The 17273-nt window shown below is 31.3% G+C and overlaps 1 long non-coding RNA gene across 5 annotated transcripts; it reads right to left on the reverse strand.

Annotated features, from left to right (window-relative positions):
* Nucleotides 1–3995: 3995 nt before the first annotated feature.
* LOC106345730 lies at nucleotides 3996–6467 on the reverse strand. 5 transcript variants are annotated; one of them, XR_002664835.2, is made up of 7 exons: nucleotides 6216–6467; nucleotides 5568–6141; nucleotides 5380–5472; nucleotides 5147–5279; nucleotides 4963–5033; nucleotides 4585–4770; nucleotides 3996–4496 (listed from the first exon to the last, which is right to left on the reverse strand). It is a non-coding gene; the product is annotated as an uncharacterized LOC106345730 (long non-coding RNA). The 5 variants fall into 5 exon arrangements; XR_001270377.3 differs by having other exon boundaries at nucleotides 5380–5506; XR_002664834.2 differs by having other exon boundaries at nucleotides 3996–4203; nucleotides 4306–4496; nucleotides 5380–6141.
* Between the last annotated feature and the right edge of the window lie 10806 nt (nucleotides 6468–17273).

A 17273-nucleotide genomic window follows, 5' to 3' on the forward strand; every position in this document is an offset into this window, starting at 1 on the left:
CCGAGCTGCTTCGTTAACCGCGCTTACTTCTCCCCTGACTCACTAAACCCCGCGCGTGACATAAATTATTTCTCAAATAAAATATTCCACTACATCAAGTGCACCTAGTTGTAAATACTCCGGTCAGATCTTTACCGTTAAAGGTAAAAAAAGTACCTTAGATTGCTTTACGGGGACACGTGAGGTTCTCAATAGTCAATTTGACCAGAGTTCGTAGCCAGAGAAACCAGACATCAGACAATAATGAAACAAAAGTTAATGCTCTTTATGGAAAACAAGAATTCTCAATTTTGCCATTTATTTTTCCCATTTTTATACAATTTTATGTTATTAAAAAAGAAACAGTATTTCAACTACATAAGATTTCATAAACTGTATCAAAAATTTCTGGAAATGGATAACATAATGTGGTAATGTGGCAATGAAAAGTATCTAACGATTTTTAATTAAATATGACTATTAAGTTTTAGTATCCTAGGTGTATGCATGAGTAGCTGTCATATCATGAATGCCAGAAATAAAAAAGAAGAAGAAATGAATCATGTTATATACTTTATGCTTTTGGACAATTTTGTTCCCTAATCTATTTTCCATGTAAGCTGAAATAATTTATTTCCAGATTCATATATAGAAATTTGATCGTCACACAAAGTCCAATTAAAACCCATTATATCCCCCACAAAAATGAGAACCATGTTCCCGGAAAACGTATAAAAATTGTGCTGCGGCCCAACGATGTTAGTTTACTCCCCTTGTTGATCTGCCTGCATTGCAAACAATATGAGTTTAGTGATGTTTGGTGTTAACCTAGGAGAAGTGTTTTATTTTTGAATTATTAGAGCATCTCCAAAAATGAACTCTATTTTGAAGTTTCTAAAACTCTATATTTGAAGTTTTAATGTGTTCTTCTCCAAAAGTAAAACTTCAAACCTAACTTCAAAATTATTTATATTTTACACTATGGTCTTTATATTTGTCATAGTTGATATAAATTCATAAAATTTCTATAAATAACTAGTACACATATATAAATATTACAGAAATATTAATTAAAAAAATCTTACACTAAAATATAAAATTATAAATAAAAGTACATAATTAAATATTAAACTGCAAGCAAATACTACATTATTCCATAAAATTATTTCTATAATGCTCCCATATATGATCAACTAGTGCATTTCGAAGTAAGAAATGATTCTCTTTATTTTTTAGTAGTAGATTACGAGCCAATTTTTTTTGAAATCGAATATCCTCATAATATGGCTGTTGATAGTTTGATATCATCAAACGAAAAAATCCTTGATCTTTTAAACGAAAGTACAACAAGCAGGAAAAAAGGTCATGAGATGATTGAATTACGACTGCAAAATGAAGCAAAAAAGTTAGCTTTTAAAGAAGTAAAATAGGAAAATAAAATATTGCTAAAACACTTAGCTTCTATCGATGATGTTAATATTCGTGAATACATTCGATCTGAACAAGAAAGAATCATACGAAAAAATGCGACAAAAGCAACAACAACAATCATCTTCGTTTACACAAAATTTGTTTAGACAATATTTTGGAGATTTGAGAGGTTCCGGAGCAAATTTACCAGACTATTAGTGTTGTTATAATATTTAAATTTGAGTAATAATTATGTCTTCATGTGTCTTTTTAATAAGTTTTTATCATGTTTTTTTATAATATTCTTGTTGTTTAATTCTAGTTTTAAAATATTATAAATCTTGTTTCAAAATCTTTTTATTTAATTTCATGTGTAAAACTTAAATTTATAAAACAAATTTGAAATATTTATGAGATATAAAAGTTTTAAGGATTAAAACAATAAACAAAAAAATATTTAAGAATTATAAATATGATGTATAATTGTAAGGACCAAAATGCAAATAAAAAGATGAAACTTCAAATTTGAAGTTTTGAAAAATGAAACTCTATATTTGGAGTTTTACTCTTCAAAACTTCAAATTTGAAGTTTTGAAGTTTCTTTTTGGAGAGCAAAAAACTCTATATTTAGAGTTATAGAGTTTCTTTTGGAGATGCTCTTAGGAAGCGCGGACCCGAAGGTCCGGGTCCATACATCTTCTTAGATTAAAGCATAAAACCATATTAAATTAACTATTTTAAGGAGAGAAGATTTCTCGTAAAAACATTTATAATGGTACTCTACTTTTATTATAAAATAGATTTTAGAGTAAATATGAATCCAAAGATCCAGATCCATATATCTTAGACTAAAGCATAAATCATATTAAATCTATACTATTAAAGCATAATCTTTCTTATGATTATGTCCCTGACTTTTTTAAAAAATTACAAAACATACCATTACTTTTTTAATATCTTTAATGATCTACAGAAATTTAAAGTACATTGGATATATCCAAATTGAACCATTGTTAACCCATTAGGTCACTTTGGTTAAAATATATTTAGTGAAAATCATTAAAAAGATTGTTTTATTTTTTATACAGGGATTATACATTTAAGAGATAAAAAAATATATTAACCCATTATGTCAATTTGTGTAAAATATCTATACTTAAAATCATAAAAAGCCTGTTTTATTTTATTGAGATTATACATTTAAGAAATAAACAAATTAATATATGTGATATATTTAAGAATTAAACAAACAACGGATTTGCAGTCCTATATGTGTAAACACAATTTTACTAATAACAAATAAATTACATTACAATTTATAAAAATAAAAACCATATTAGATAATAAACTATTCAAACACATACTCGCACTAATTAGAATTACAATTTATAAAAATAAAACCATATTAGATAATAAAATATTGAAATACATCTAATTAGAAATAATATTAAAATTGAAAAATGATATTTTAATAGATAGAATACCCGCCCTTTAAAAGGGCGGGTCAGTATCTAGTTAACTATTTTAAAGAGAAAAGATTTCTCATAAAAGCATTTCTCCAAAAACCTTATATTAATTAGAGTTGGACAATATTTATATATATATATTTATTTATTTTTCAATAATATGTAAAATTAATTCTAACAAGAAAATTTGGAATGCTAAAGGGAGTATACAAGAACGACTTTCTCGAGTTAGGGTTCGAGCCTCTATTCCCGGGTGCGCCAAAATTGACAGGAGAAGAAGTGATAAACAAGGTATTCAAAATGGTGGGACTTAGCTGCTGTTGCAGGCTTGCAGCAATCCTTATGTGTTACAGGCTTCTCTTCTTCGTGGTCTTAAAGCTAACGGAGAGAGCAGGGACCAGCTTTGAAGGCGATACAGGCGAAAATAAATATGACGAACCTCGACAAGAGACCTTCTTTCAAGATAATGCCGGTCTCTGTCTGTGTTGTCAATGTCTTCAAGGAGACATCTGCCTCTCCGTTCACTTTCATCTTATGAAGGCCTTAACTCTCCAGCCCACTACTAAAAAGGACTTATATAATGTATAATTAGTTTGTTCTGCAGTCTTTTCATCATGATCTCATAATCTGCTCAATAAGCTTTCTCATTGTTGGAGAATAAAATGAAAATGATAACCAAGTTTTATTCTTGTAATCACTACCCAGAGGTCCACTAAACTTTAAGAATTATTGATGAGTTCTAAGATAGTTTCTCACCCTTATATTAATGACACTAAATACAAAAAGTAAAAAGAAAATAAGAATTAGTGCCATAAATATCTCTGCATAGAAAATATTTTCTGACAATTAAGAAACTCAAATGCAAGGCGTATTCCTTCTATTGATTTGCTTTTCTTTTATTTTAAACTAGGGGCTTGGCTCCGCGTAAGCGCGGAGTTGTTGACATGGCTGTTGTTCAATCTCTTTTTTTTTGTCAACATATTTTGTTCTATCTCAATTTCTGCAGATGATGATCTCAATGAAACTTTACCTTGTTATACACATAATCTAATTGAGAATTCAAGTAGAGAAAATCCTAAGCTATAAGTAAATTTGAAGTTATAATATTACTTCTTTCTATTTGTATTTTGCTAAGTGCACTAATATAATTGTACTATTTTGGTAATGAGAAATTACACAACACCAACCTTTTTCAGAAAAAAACACACACACAAACCAAACCGAATTTTCAAGGATATACAAACACAGAAATTAAAGACACAGTTCCCAAAAGGACAAAAGAATTAACAAAGTACATGGCAGTGTATATCATCAATAGTCTCGAAGGTTATCCCAGTCACTTCTTAGTCTTTGACAGAATCAAAGAAAACCCGAAGCATCAACAAAAACACACACAGACTCGAATTAAAAAAGAAAAGTTATCAAATAGACAGAGAAAAAACTGAAGTACCTTGCCATGTAGTTGGCCAAAGATGGCAATGTGTGCACGTGCATAAAATGCATGCGAGCTTCATAAATTGACTTCCCAGAAAACATGTAAGGACTTCCTGTATCAATAGCAGATGTGGAGTCTGTGCGTATAAAGTAGCATTTCATTCCTTTTGTAGAAAAGTCTTTCTTCTTTTCCACCATCTTTGAAAACTGTTCAACATAATAAAGAATATTTAACAACGTAAAAGTGTTGTATGTATAGTGACATGAACATAAAATAGAAAGGAAAGAGACCCACCAAAAATTTGATAACGGCGTAACCCAATCTTGATACCATTTTTGGCAATCTTTTTGTATCCAGAGTAAGGGTCAATACTACAAGCTGACGAATTTTTCTGGAGATCCTCAAATATACCGTCAAAGCATTATCATCACCCAAGACCTTTTGCAAGTATGTTCCAGCGGGTTCAAGAAGAAGAGGTCCCTGTCAAAACACTGTCTCCATTATAAGTACAAGCACATCGAGTCAAGGACTCTATTGTCCTCACCAAGATACTACATGTAATAGACATAAGATAAAAACTTGCAAAAGAATTGCTTCAACACAAAAGTACACATGCAACATGGGAATATATGTAAACACAAAAGATAAGAGTTGAAGAGTAGTGAAATGAACCTTGAACGTGTAACTTCCGTCTGAAGCTACATGACACTGATAATAATGATGAGTCTTGCCAGTGTCCCAATCTAGTGAGTGCAGAAACAGAAGAAGCATGTAAGATCCCAACAGTGAAAAATATGCATGTAGTAGACTTTTGTTGTCAATCCACCAAATAGAACTCAAAATCAGGCAGACATACCAATCTACGGTCAGTTGGGGAACAATAATCCTTTCCCAAGCGTTCCCAAACCGCAGCTTCAAATGCAACCATTGACAAATCCTTCCAACCTCGGATCTCTTCAGTAGTTATTTTAACCTGAACCAGATCTGTCCTGTTTAACATAAAAAAAAAAAAAAACTCTTACCACAACTAATCACTTAAAATAGATTAAACTGATGACAAGTAGAAAACTTGCAGGCACACACACATACCCAGGAATATAGCTAAGCAACAGAAATGCCTTGTTGAACTCAAGCTCACTCAAAGCTAAGAGCTGAGGAGGAATGTGCAGAGATTCACCATAGCTTTGTATTCTCAAAGAATCAACAGGTATCTCTTCTACAATCAGAGCAACAATTACAAATAATACAATAGAAAGACTCTGCTTTTGATACTTTACCTTGAGGCTTTGCCGGAGAGCTTGAAACAGTAACAGTAAGTTAGAGAGGATGAAGCGGTCGAGGTTGGACAGCACCGGGAATTAAAAGCTTTCCTGAGAAAATTGAAAGCTAACTCCTCAGGGATCGAAGAAAGGCTCTGCCTCGACTCTTCGTTTATGGGAGGACATTTGTGTTAGCTGTAGATTTTCTCCAACACGGTTTCGAGCCTACTCGGAAGAACGCTCACTGATCTCTACGAAGTAGAACTTATCATTTTTTTCTTCCGTTACTTTCCCTGTCACTGTTTTCACCTCTTCTGTAACTGATCACTGGTTAATCAGACAAAATCGTGAGACAGACCACCAAACCTGCTATTGTAGGTGTCGCCAAGACATCGGCTTCAGGATTTGTGTCGGCTTCAAGAGAGATCTCCATCACAGCAGATAGGTTAAAACAGGCTTCTCCGCATCCATACCTTGCGGATAAGAGGATCCAAGGTTCGGCTCTCCAGATTCCAATCCAGGATCCGAAACTGGTCCTTGATTATCAACCGGAACCTCGCTCGCCGACGAAGACCGGTTCCGCTGCCGCCGCCTAGGTTACAAAAAAAAAATCAGATTTGAAACCAAAAGTAAAAGAAACTCAGATTCGGACAAGAACTAACGTACAATTCAGTAGCGATATCGATCTTGACATTAGATCGTTTGGTAAAGAGTGGAGATGATGAAGACGGTTCAGAGGATAGAAGAAGAAGAACAGAAACGTTTGTTTGTGAAATTAAATCATAAACATCTGTATCTAATAACAAGCCGAACGTGATAACCAAACCAGACATAAACGTGGGATCCACAAATATTAAAGAATGTCCACGTGGACACCTTTAGGAGAGACTAAACTGTCTCATTATAATATAGATAGATTTTAATTATGAAATACTTATTGTAAGATACCTACCAATAATAATGCTCTAAGTTCAGGCTTTATGTAGAACAGTGTTGCTAGCATTGAGAGAAAACACAAATATATTATACCAAATTGAAGATTCTAATACCAATATTCTTTCAAATGAGGTTTAAAAATAAAAATCTTATCACATAAATAGGTAATATTTAAATGGCCAAAAAATCTTATGAGAACTGCTAAGAAAACAACATTCGAAGAATTTTCATTACATAGTTTACTAATATGTGTGGGATAATTAAGAGGAAAATTGTACGTCCTTTATAATAACACAGACCAGGTAAATCACTACAAGAAAATAAGGGCATACTGAGGGAAAAAATCGTCGGTATGTCGTCGGAATAACGCTATTCCAAGGACATACCGACGAAAAAAGTCCTCGGAAATTCATATTTTCTCGGAAATCCCTCGAAAATTTCCGACGGAATTCTGAGGAAACTAAATTCCGAAGAAATTCCGAGAACACCAAGTTCGTCGGAAGATTCCTCGGAATATACCGAGGGACGCCTTCCTCAGAATATTTCGATGGAATTCCGATGGTCCAATCCTCGGAAGTTTCGACGAAACATTCCTCGGAATGTTCATTGGGAATTTCTGAGGAACCTGGCCCTCGGAAAATTCCGAGGAACGTTCCCTCGGAAAATTCCGAGGAACTTTTTTCCCTCGGAAAATTCCGAGGAACTTCTTTCCCTCGGAAAATTCCGAGGAAAAAATTAATTTTTTTAAAAAATTAATTTTTTTAAAAAAAATTAAAATTTTTGAAATTTAAATTTGAAAATATAAAATTAAAATTAAAACTAAAAACATATTAGATAATATTCAAAGTTAAATAAAACATTCCAAGTTTTTGAAAAAAAGAAAAAAAACTACGGGTCTTGAATGTTCGGGAACACCTCGTTCGGGTACATCCTCTTCATCATCTCCATCATTTGCTCGTTCAGCCTCTTCTGTGTCTCATAGCCCGCTTGTTGAGCTGCCATCTGAGCCTCCAACGCAGATATCCGATCATCCTTGTCCTTCAGCTGAGCCGTAAGTACTTCTGGATCAACATAGGGCGGTGGTGCAGAAGAAGGAGCAGCCGACCGGGAGCGACGACCCAAACCGACCAAACGTCCCTTCTTCTTTGGAACCGACTGAAATATTAATTAACCAAATTTAAATAATATAAAAAGATGATAAAATAAAAATCAAGAAATAAATTGAACTTTAAAAAAAAGAACTTACCGATTCAACGATTTCGTTGATTCGAACCCGGGACAAGTTGGTTGAACCGGTCGAATCGTCATCATCAGTTTGAAGCTGAGACACTTCGTCATACACCTGAGTTTGGACCAGGTCGACCACGTCTCTCACAAGACCATCATCAATCTGACCGGTCTTCTTGTTGGTATACGCCCTTTTTATTAGGACGAGATCATCAACCGGCTCGCCCTCATTTTCTTCCGCCTTGAAAAAAACATAAATTAAACAAACATTAGAAATTTGAAGAAATGCACAAAAAATGAAATTCTGAAACTTGAATAATTGAAGAAAAAGCGGTTGAACTTACCATGCGATCCCCCAGAGTGGCAATAGATTGAGCACCCAAGTTATGCTTGTAGATGTCCTTCCCTTTACGGTTGCTCCTGCGGTTGTTGGAGTTGGTGGAAGAAGTTTCTTTCGTCTCTTCCTTATCCCAATGCGCACACAAGTCCTTCCAGACCGTGTCGTTCATCGACTTTGGGACCGTTTAATTTTTTTAAAAAAAAATAGTTTAATAAATAAAAAAATAATTTAATAAATTAAAAATTGTTAATAAATTAAAAACTACCTTGTTTGCTTCCCACTTTTTCTTCCACTCGTACATCTGCTTCCCATAGTTGTCCATAACTTTATGGACAAAATGGTGATAGATAGATAGCGTATCATCGGAATTCCAGTTGAATTCTTGCTGAAATAGTTTAAAAATAGTTTTTAAGCACAAAAATATAAATAGTTTAATAATTACAAAAAAAAGTTTTAATAAATAAAAAATAGTTTAATAATTAAAAAAATAGTTTTAATAAATCCCAAAAATAGTTTAATAATTACAAAAAATAGTTTTAATAATATTTAAAATGTTTAATAAATATAGAAAATAGTTTAATAATTACAAAAAATAGTTTTAATAAATAAAAAATATAAGTAAAAAATTTGAATACTTACCGCAAACTGACGAAACCACAGATGCTGCTTCTCGAGAGGGAAGTCAGTGAAAATCGGATGTCCCTTGTCGAGGGCCGAGTACATCATACGGTTGATCCATGCGCGGATCCCGTTCCCGGATCGGTTGAACCTAATAAAAAGAACAAATTATTAATAATGAATTAAATTTTAAGGAATAAAATAAAAGTTTAATTACCATGTTTGACCATGTCCATGTGGATACTCAGTGAGATAGGGAAGATGGTCACGACCGGGCTGTCGAACCAACTCCGCAACACTCATCACTCCCGGAGGACCCGGAGGAGCAGGAGCGGGTGCAGCAGCGGGAGCGGGAGCAGCAGGAGCGGGTAATGGAGAGGGAGATGTATGGTAGGAGCTGTGGGGCGAAACGGAATCCTGATTATGGCTGGACGAACCCCGTGACTGGCTCCCCATACCACCCCGGCTACGATGCGGTCGAGGTCGGGTCTGATCATCATAAGACCTGTAAATTAAAAAAAAACATATTTAAAAATTAGTTCTAATAATTTTAATAAAAAAACAGTTTAAATAAAAAATAGTTAAAAAATAGTTTTTAATCACAAAAATATAAATAGTTTAATAATTACAAAAAAAAGTTTTAATAAATAAAAAACAGTTTAATAATTTAAAAAAATAGTTTTAATAAATCCCAAAAACAGTTTAATAATTATAAAAAATAGTTTTAATAATATTTAAAATGTTTAATAAACATAACAAAATAGTTTTAAAAATATTAAAAATGTGTAATAAATATAGAAATTTATATTTTTTATATAAAATACATAAAACGTTTTATAACCACACAAAAATGATTTTAAATATTATATATATGATTTTTAATCACAAAAAAAGTTTTATAGATTTTAAAAATGTTTAATAAATATTTAAATGATTTTAAAATGCAAAAAATAGATTTTATATACATAAACCGTTTTCAATATATATATATATAATTACAAATTCGATTTTTATAACCACAAAATTAATAAAAACAAAAAAAAATTTCAAATCAAGTGAAATACATAATCAAACTCGATTTTACACAATTCTACCATTCACCCTAACAAAAATCTATAAATCTCATTTCAAAATCATCAAATCTACTTAAAAACTATACAAATCTAACCTAAGAGAGTGGGATAGGGTTCATACATGATGCAAGGACTGAAATTGAGGAGGATTAGGGCGGATTCGCCGGAAATCGTCGAGAGAAACGGGAGGAAACGGCGGAAATCGCGAGAGAGAAGAGAGAGTGCGGCGGAGAGAAATGGGGAAGAAGGTCGGGCTCGACCTAATAAAATGAGGTGTCCGACGGAAATTATCCGTCGGAATTTCCTCGGAAATATTTAATATTTCCGTCGGAATTTCCTCGGAAATCATTAATTCAATTTTCGCGAAATATTTGGCGGCTTGGTTTACCCGGTTAGATGAAAATAATCCGAGGAATCAGGTTTCCTCGGAATTCCCTCGGTAATTACCGAGGATATTCTGAGGAACCAGGGTTTGTGGTTTCAAAACATCGATTATTTTCGCCGTATAAATCGTGCATAAATCGCGGAAGAAACCACTTATCCCTGCAATTGCTTCATGAACATTTCGTGATAATAGTTCCTTGAAGGCAAACTGAAGGAGGCGCTGCATCATTACATGGCAATCGTGGCTTTTCAAGCCAGTAAACTTTCCTTCCTTTCTGTCGATACAGTTACGCAAATTAGATGCGTAACCGTCTGGAAATTCTACATCGTTTGAAATCCAATCAAAGAACGCATCCTTTCCCGCTGCATCAAGTCGGTATATGGGAAAAGGAGCCCTACTATTCTCATCAACATGAAGTTCTGAACGAGCACATATATCGACTAAATCCAGTCTTGACTTCAAATTATCCTTTGTTTTACCTTGAACATTAAGGATCGTGTTCATAAGATTGTCAAAAAAGTTCTTCTCAATATGCATGACATCTAAATTATGCCTTAGTAGATGATCCTCCCAGTATGGCAGATCCCAGAAAATACTTTTTTTGTGCCAGTTATGTAGGTCTCCAACACCATCTACCGGAAAACGCTCATGTCCACCGACGTCTGGCGTTCTTTCTGCACCAAAATATCTAAGTTGTGTCTTCAAATCATTCCTACGAATTTCCGGAGGTGGACTGTCAAACACCCTCTTGTTCTTCGTAAACAAATTCCTACTTCTACGATATGGATGATCTGGTGGTAGAAATCTCCTGTGACAGTCAAACCAACACGTTTTCCTTCCGTGTTTTAGTTGGAAAGCATCAGTGTTATCTTGACAATATGGACATGATAGCCTTCCATGCGTTGTCCATCCAGATAACATACCATATGCTGGAAAATCACTTATTGTCCACATTAGTACTGCCCGCATTTGAAAGTTTTCTTTATAAGAAACATCGTATGTTTCAGCACCTTGAGCCCATAGTTGTTGCAACTCATATATTAGTGGCTGAAGAAACACATCAAGTGATCTCTTAGGATGCTCTGGTCCGGGAACGAGAATCGAGAGAAACAAAAACTCTCGTCGCAAGCACAAGTTTGAGGGTAGGTTGTATGGTGTAAGAATGACTGGTCATAGAGAATATTGTTTTCCACTCTTGCCAAACGGGCTGAAACCATTAGTACATAATCCAAGGTAGACATTTCTTCTCTCATACGCAAAGTCGGGATACTTTTATTGGAAATGCTTCCACGCTTTTGCATCTGAAGGATGTCTGATCTCACCATCTGTTGAGTGCTCCGCATGCCATCTCATTGGTTGCGCTGTGCGTTCAGACAGATACAACCTCTGCAACATTTCCGTCAAAGGTAAATACCACATCCTTTTATATGGCACTGGAACTCTTCCACTCGTATCTTTATAACGAGGCTTCCCACAAAATTTGCATGAAACCCGCTGTTCATCCGCCCTCCAATAAATCATGCAGTTGTCTCTGCATACATCTATTACCTGATACGATAAACCAAGACCAGCTACGAGTTTCTGAACCTCGTAGTATGAGCCAGGAGCTACATTATCTTCGGGTAGAATACCTTTTACATAATCAGCAATCGCATCCACACAGTCTTCAGCCAAATTATAATCCGTTTTAATGCCCATCAATCTTGTAGCAGATGATAAAGCTGAATGACCATCTCTGCAACCTTCGTACAATGGTTGCTTTCCAGCATCCAACATATCATAAAATCTCCTAGCTTCTGCATTGGGTAAATCTTCCCCTCTAAAATGATCATTTACCATCTGCTCAGTACCTACACCATAATCTACATTCGTTCTAATTGGTTCTTCTAATCTAACCGCTGGCTGAGGTTCGCTAGTACTACCATGTTCATAATCAGTTTCCCCATGATGATACCAAATTTTGTAACTTCGTGTAAACCCTCTCAAATATAGATGAGTCCAAACATCCCACTCTTTAATAACCTTTTTATTTTTACAATTAGAGTAAGGACATCTTAACATACCTGTTTTTGCTTCCGGTTGTTGGTGAACTAACCCCATGAATTCGGTTATACCTCGTTGGTATTCTTCCGTAAGCAATCTCGTGTTCGGATCCAAATGAGGTCGATCGATCCAAGAACGAAAATAATTTGAAGAAGACATGTTTTTTATGAATCAAATTCGTGTGTAAAGAGAGTGAGAGGGAGGATGAAGATATGGAGTGAATGAAGAGGAAGAGGGGTGCTTGTATTTATAGTTGAAATCCTGCCGACAGACCGAGGAAATTTCGACGGAATTCCGATGCCAACGGCTAGTTCGTCGGAATTTCCTCTGAATTTTTAAAATCCCCCAACGGCTCTCCAACGGCTCTCTAACGTCTATAATATTTCCTCGGAATTCATTGGTTTTTTCTGAGGAATACAATTTTCCTCGGTATTCCATAAGAATATTCCGACGAAATGATATTTCCTCGGAATTCCATCGGTATATTCCGAAGAAATTACGAGGAAACCAAATTTTGTGTTTCCTCGGAATATCCTCGGAAATTCCTCGGAATATTCCGATGATTTCATTTTCCGTCGGAACGTCTGTCAGAATACCGCTGTTTTCTTGCAGTGAATGTAGCTATCTCACTGGAAGACTTTGAATCAGTCCTCGACTCGATCTCGACCCACATATTCTTACGAACGTTATCAAATATTTGCATATAAAACTGGTCTGGATCATTCTTTTAAATGCATTAAGAATAACTGAAAGCAATCTCTAAGAAAGAGAAGGGCTATCAAACATTAATTCTAATACTAATATAAACAATATAGTTTTAAAATTTAGCTTTTATATAAGAATTATGCATGCCCGTCCAATATTTTACGTTTTTCCTTACATGGGGATGGATTGGATCAGATGGAACGCAAAAGACCATGAGAACGTGCAGAGATAAACGACCGAAACTCAGTACTCTATCAATAACATATCAATTTTTTAGTCGAAAATTTATGAACCATGCTGTTTGTTACGTAAAAGCATCTATGACGCATACATATTTAGGATTATCAAACGTAAACGTACTTCTGAAGTTATGAATATAATTATATACATGTCATTTAGATTCATATACGAGAAGGAAACACAATGTGAGATAATCTATTTTTTAAGGAAACACAATATGAAAGCTAAATGGTGATTACACATTTCATTATAAAAAGTCAACTGTTGAAGATGACCTATATGCATATATACCAAACACTGGGTCAAGAACAAGATACTCAACACGCTACAAAAGTGTTCAGACCTTTTTTAGACAAGACAAAGATAGCAAACTATCCGTCAAAAAGTGTTTTTATATATAACTGGCTTCTTGCCATTTATTTACCCTCATAGTGAGCAAATTAAAGTTGAGTAACATCTGAATCGGTAGTCCTCTCGCAAAAGTAAGAAGAACAAAGAATTCACATGCAGCTAAAAAGTTTATCAATCAATACAGTCACTAAAGTGTAAACTTTCTCATTGGCATTTTAAAACTATAATATTCCAAGGTTTCCCACATTTTTTAAAGGGACTTTATCAAGTTCTAAATATACTAAGACTTTAGTCGTTAGAAAAAAACACATATTTGCTGCAAGCAAACTAAAAAGAGAATATACGACAAAAAAGGGAATATAAAGTCAACTTGGTTTGGAATCAATACTATTAAAAGGGAAGAAAATTAGACTAACAATATGTTACCACATATTTCTCTAACAATAATTTATTCAATTCCTTTATTTATTCAAATCTCACCCATAAATCCTAATCACTACTATTATTATATTTACTATTTTGATTTTTAATCGTAAAAGCATTGAAACTAATATTTTATATTACTACTTTTATCATATAATATATAATTTAAAGCAAGAAAAGTTACACGACATATATGTGTACATTCTAACTTCCTCTTTTCCTTTATAATAAAGTAAGCATATCATATATAAACTTTTCCACTAAAATCTCATATCATATACTAAACTTTCAACCGTCTATAGTTTGGTAGATATTTTCATATTTAAAAATGAATTTAATGATTAGTCATGTTACCTTAAAAAAAATGTAGAAATTCATTGGTTTTGTTAAAGTCAACCCGACTTCATGATATGAGTATTGATTATTCACGATTTTAAAAATTATTTGTTTAGCTATAATACTTATATATATTTTTCACTTAAAAACGAATCAATACTATTAAAAGGAAAATAGTCTTAAAAAATCTAATATAAAAAAGTTGTTGGAGTCATGTATAACTATTTATTATTTTTTGGTAATACCATTAATCATTCTAACCATACAATATTTTAAATATTTTTAACAGATCCTAATATTATTTCTTATGATAACTTTACTCAGCAAAATATTCATCAACCATGTTTTTGTACAAGAACGTTAAAAATTTATATAAAAACGTTGTTGGACCGAATATGGAAGTAATGGATCCACATCTGTTCAGGTATTTAGGATCCTAAAAAAATTGAAATATCTAAAAAATCTGAAAAATATCTGAAATACGAAAAAGTACTTGAAACTCCAAACAAATACCAAAAAAATTCAAATACCTAAAAATTCAAGATCTTATTCAAAATTTGATACGTTGAACTGAAAAATACCCAAAATTTTATCTAAATACCCAATTTTTTTTTTAATTTGAAAATTTACCTGAAATCAAAAACTATAATCGTAAACCAAAAACTTTAAAAATATCCATAATACCGGAAACATATTCAAAATATTCAAATATACGTAATAAACCCAACATATTTATTATCGGGTGTAGGATAGGACCCGGACTCAAACAAAGACCTGCGGGTCCAAATAAAAACCAATAGGTTATCTTCTCTGGACCTGAACTAAACCTATAATTTCGGATCGGTTCGGTTTGTTTTTTTGAACCGAATATAATTCCCATGCCTAAAAGAAACTTACGTAAAAGTGTGCATATAAAATCTCAAATAAACTAATTCGTAGATTATATAACTGTTAAAAATTATATTTTTCGATATAATAAGACTTTGTATTATAATATAATCCAAAAAACCCGCACTTTCCAAATCTAGTATCTATCTTATTAAAGTAAAAGTACCTTTAGAAAATGTTTGGAAATATAGATAATAATAGAAAAAATATATTATTGTTTGGAAACATGGATAACAGCATCTTATATATTAAAACAGAAATCACAACCTTGATTTATGTGTGATTTTTTTTAAAATGGACCAAATGGACATATTCATAGAAATTCATACTATATTTTAATTCAGACTAATAATAAATATAATTTTTAAAATATTTTAATCATAGTATCTTTTGATATCTTTTCATTTTAAATATAAATATATTTATTCTAAAATTCTAACAAATCTGCTTAAAAAGATTTTTACAAGATCTTCATTTTCGAAATTATATTTAAATATTTTTACTAATTTCGAAATTAGTTTAAAATATTATTATACATTAATATATTCAGTTATATAAAATGAAAAATAAAAAATCTATAATATTTTAGTTATTATATAATCATAATCAATCATATTAAATTAAAATTATTATTTTGAGCTAAATATAATAAAATTGTATTAAATTTATAAATTTATATATTTTATTTTCGTAATTATAAAATATTTATGTTCAAAAATAAAATCTAATATGTTTGTAAGATGGGTTAACATTATCAAACTATATAATACATGTATAAAAATTAACATGTATTTCTTTAAAGTTAATAATATAAAATCTTTGTAACTACTTTAATCATAATATATTTTCATTTTAAATATAATATATATTTATATATTATATTTTAAAACTTCTAATAAATCTGTGTAATATTTAAACAATAACTTAATGTATTTTAAGTTATCGTTTAAAAATGAAAATAAATAAATTATATCTTATTTTGTCTATTTTTATAGTCATGATCATGTTAAAATATAATTATTATACTAAAATAAATATGATAAAATTATATTCAATTGATAAATTTATAAATTTTATTTTCATAAATATAAACTATTTATTTAAAATATAATATGATGATAGAACGGCTTAAAATTGACAAACTATATAATACATGTCTAAAAATTAACATATCTTACACTTTTATATATATAATAATAAATTATCTAAAATGAATAAGCATAAAAATATTGGTAAAAAGAAATTCAGTTTTGAAATACGGGTCAGAATTTAGCATAAATTAAATACAAAATATTTTTTAAATATATTTTCTCATGAATATATTAATTTGCTTAATAACTAAATGCAAATACAATAAGATAAATATATAATAAGAAGTGGCAAATACATAAGGTTTAAACAACTAATTAATTATAACATGTCAATTATAAAATTATTGTATTTGAAATAGTTATATAAATATTTAAGTATATGATTAACATTAAAATTATATACCACTTATGTTCTAAAATAATAATTTATGTATAGAAAAGTGAAAACAAACATCCGTGCGGTTGTACGGGTCAAATAGTAATAATTAAAAAGAGTAATAGGCTTATGTTATTAGAAAAAATTTAGAGGTTCATTATACTATGAGAAACTATATATCTGGGACAACTTTTAAATATATGAAAATGACCTAAACTAATTGCCTAAAAATATCTTTTGTCGAAAATAATCATAAACAAAATTTAAAATTTATATACATATTTCAAATCAAAATATTAATTTAAAATTGATTTATATGAAAACTGATTCAAAAATATACATATATTCAAAAATTGATTTTTATTAAAATATTTTCCCATAACCATTATAAAAAATGTTTTAAATATATATAAGAAAAATACAATACAAAGTCCAATTTGAAACACCAACTTAAATTATGGTTTTTATATTTCATATTAAATTTTAAAATATACAATATATATAATTATTTATATGATGGTACATATAAAATACATTAATTATCTGATAACACATATATGATATATAATAGTGACATAAAAAATAAATAACAACATATTTTTGATAAAAAATAATATATAGAATATTATATTATATTATACTTATAAAAAAAAGAACATTTAACAGACAATATATAACAGTGTGTACTTACA

This window comes from Brassica napus, chromosome A1, assembly GCF_020379485.1.
Source record: "Brassica napus cultivar Da-Ae chromosome A1, Da-Ae, whole genome shotgun sequence".
Lineage (NCBI taxonomy): Eukaryota > Viridiplantae > Streptophyta > Magnoliopsida > Brassicales > Brassicaceae > Brassica > Brassica napus.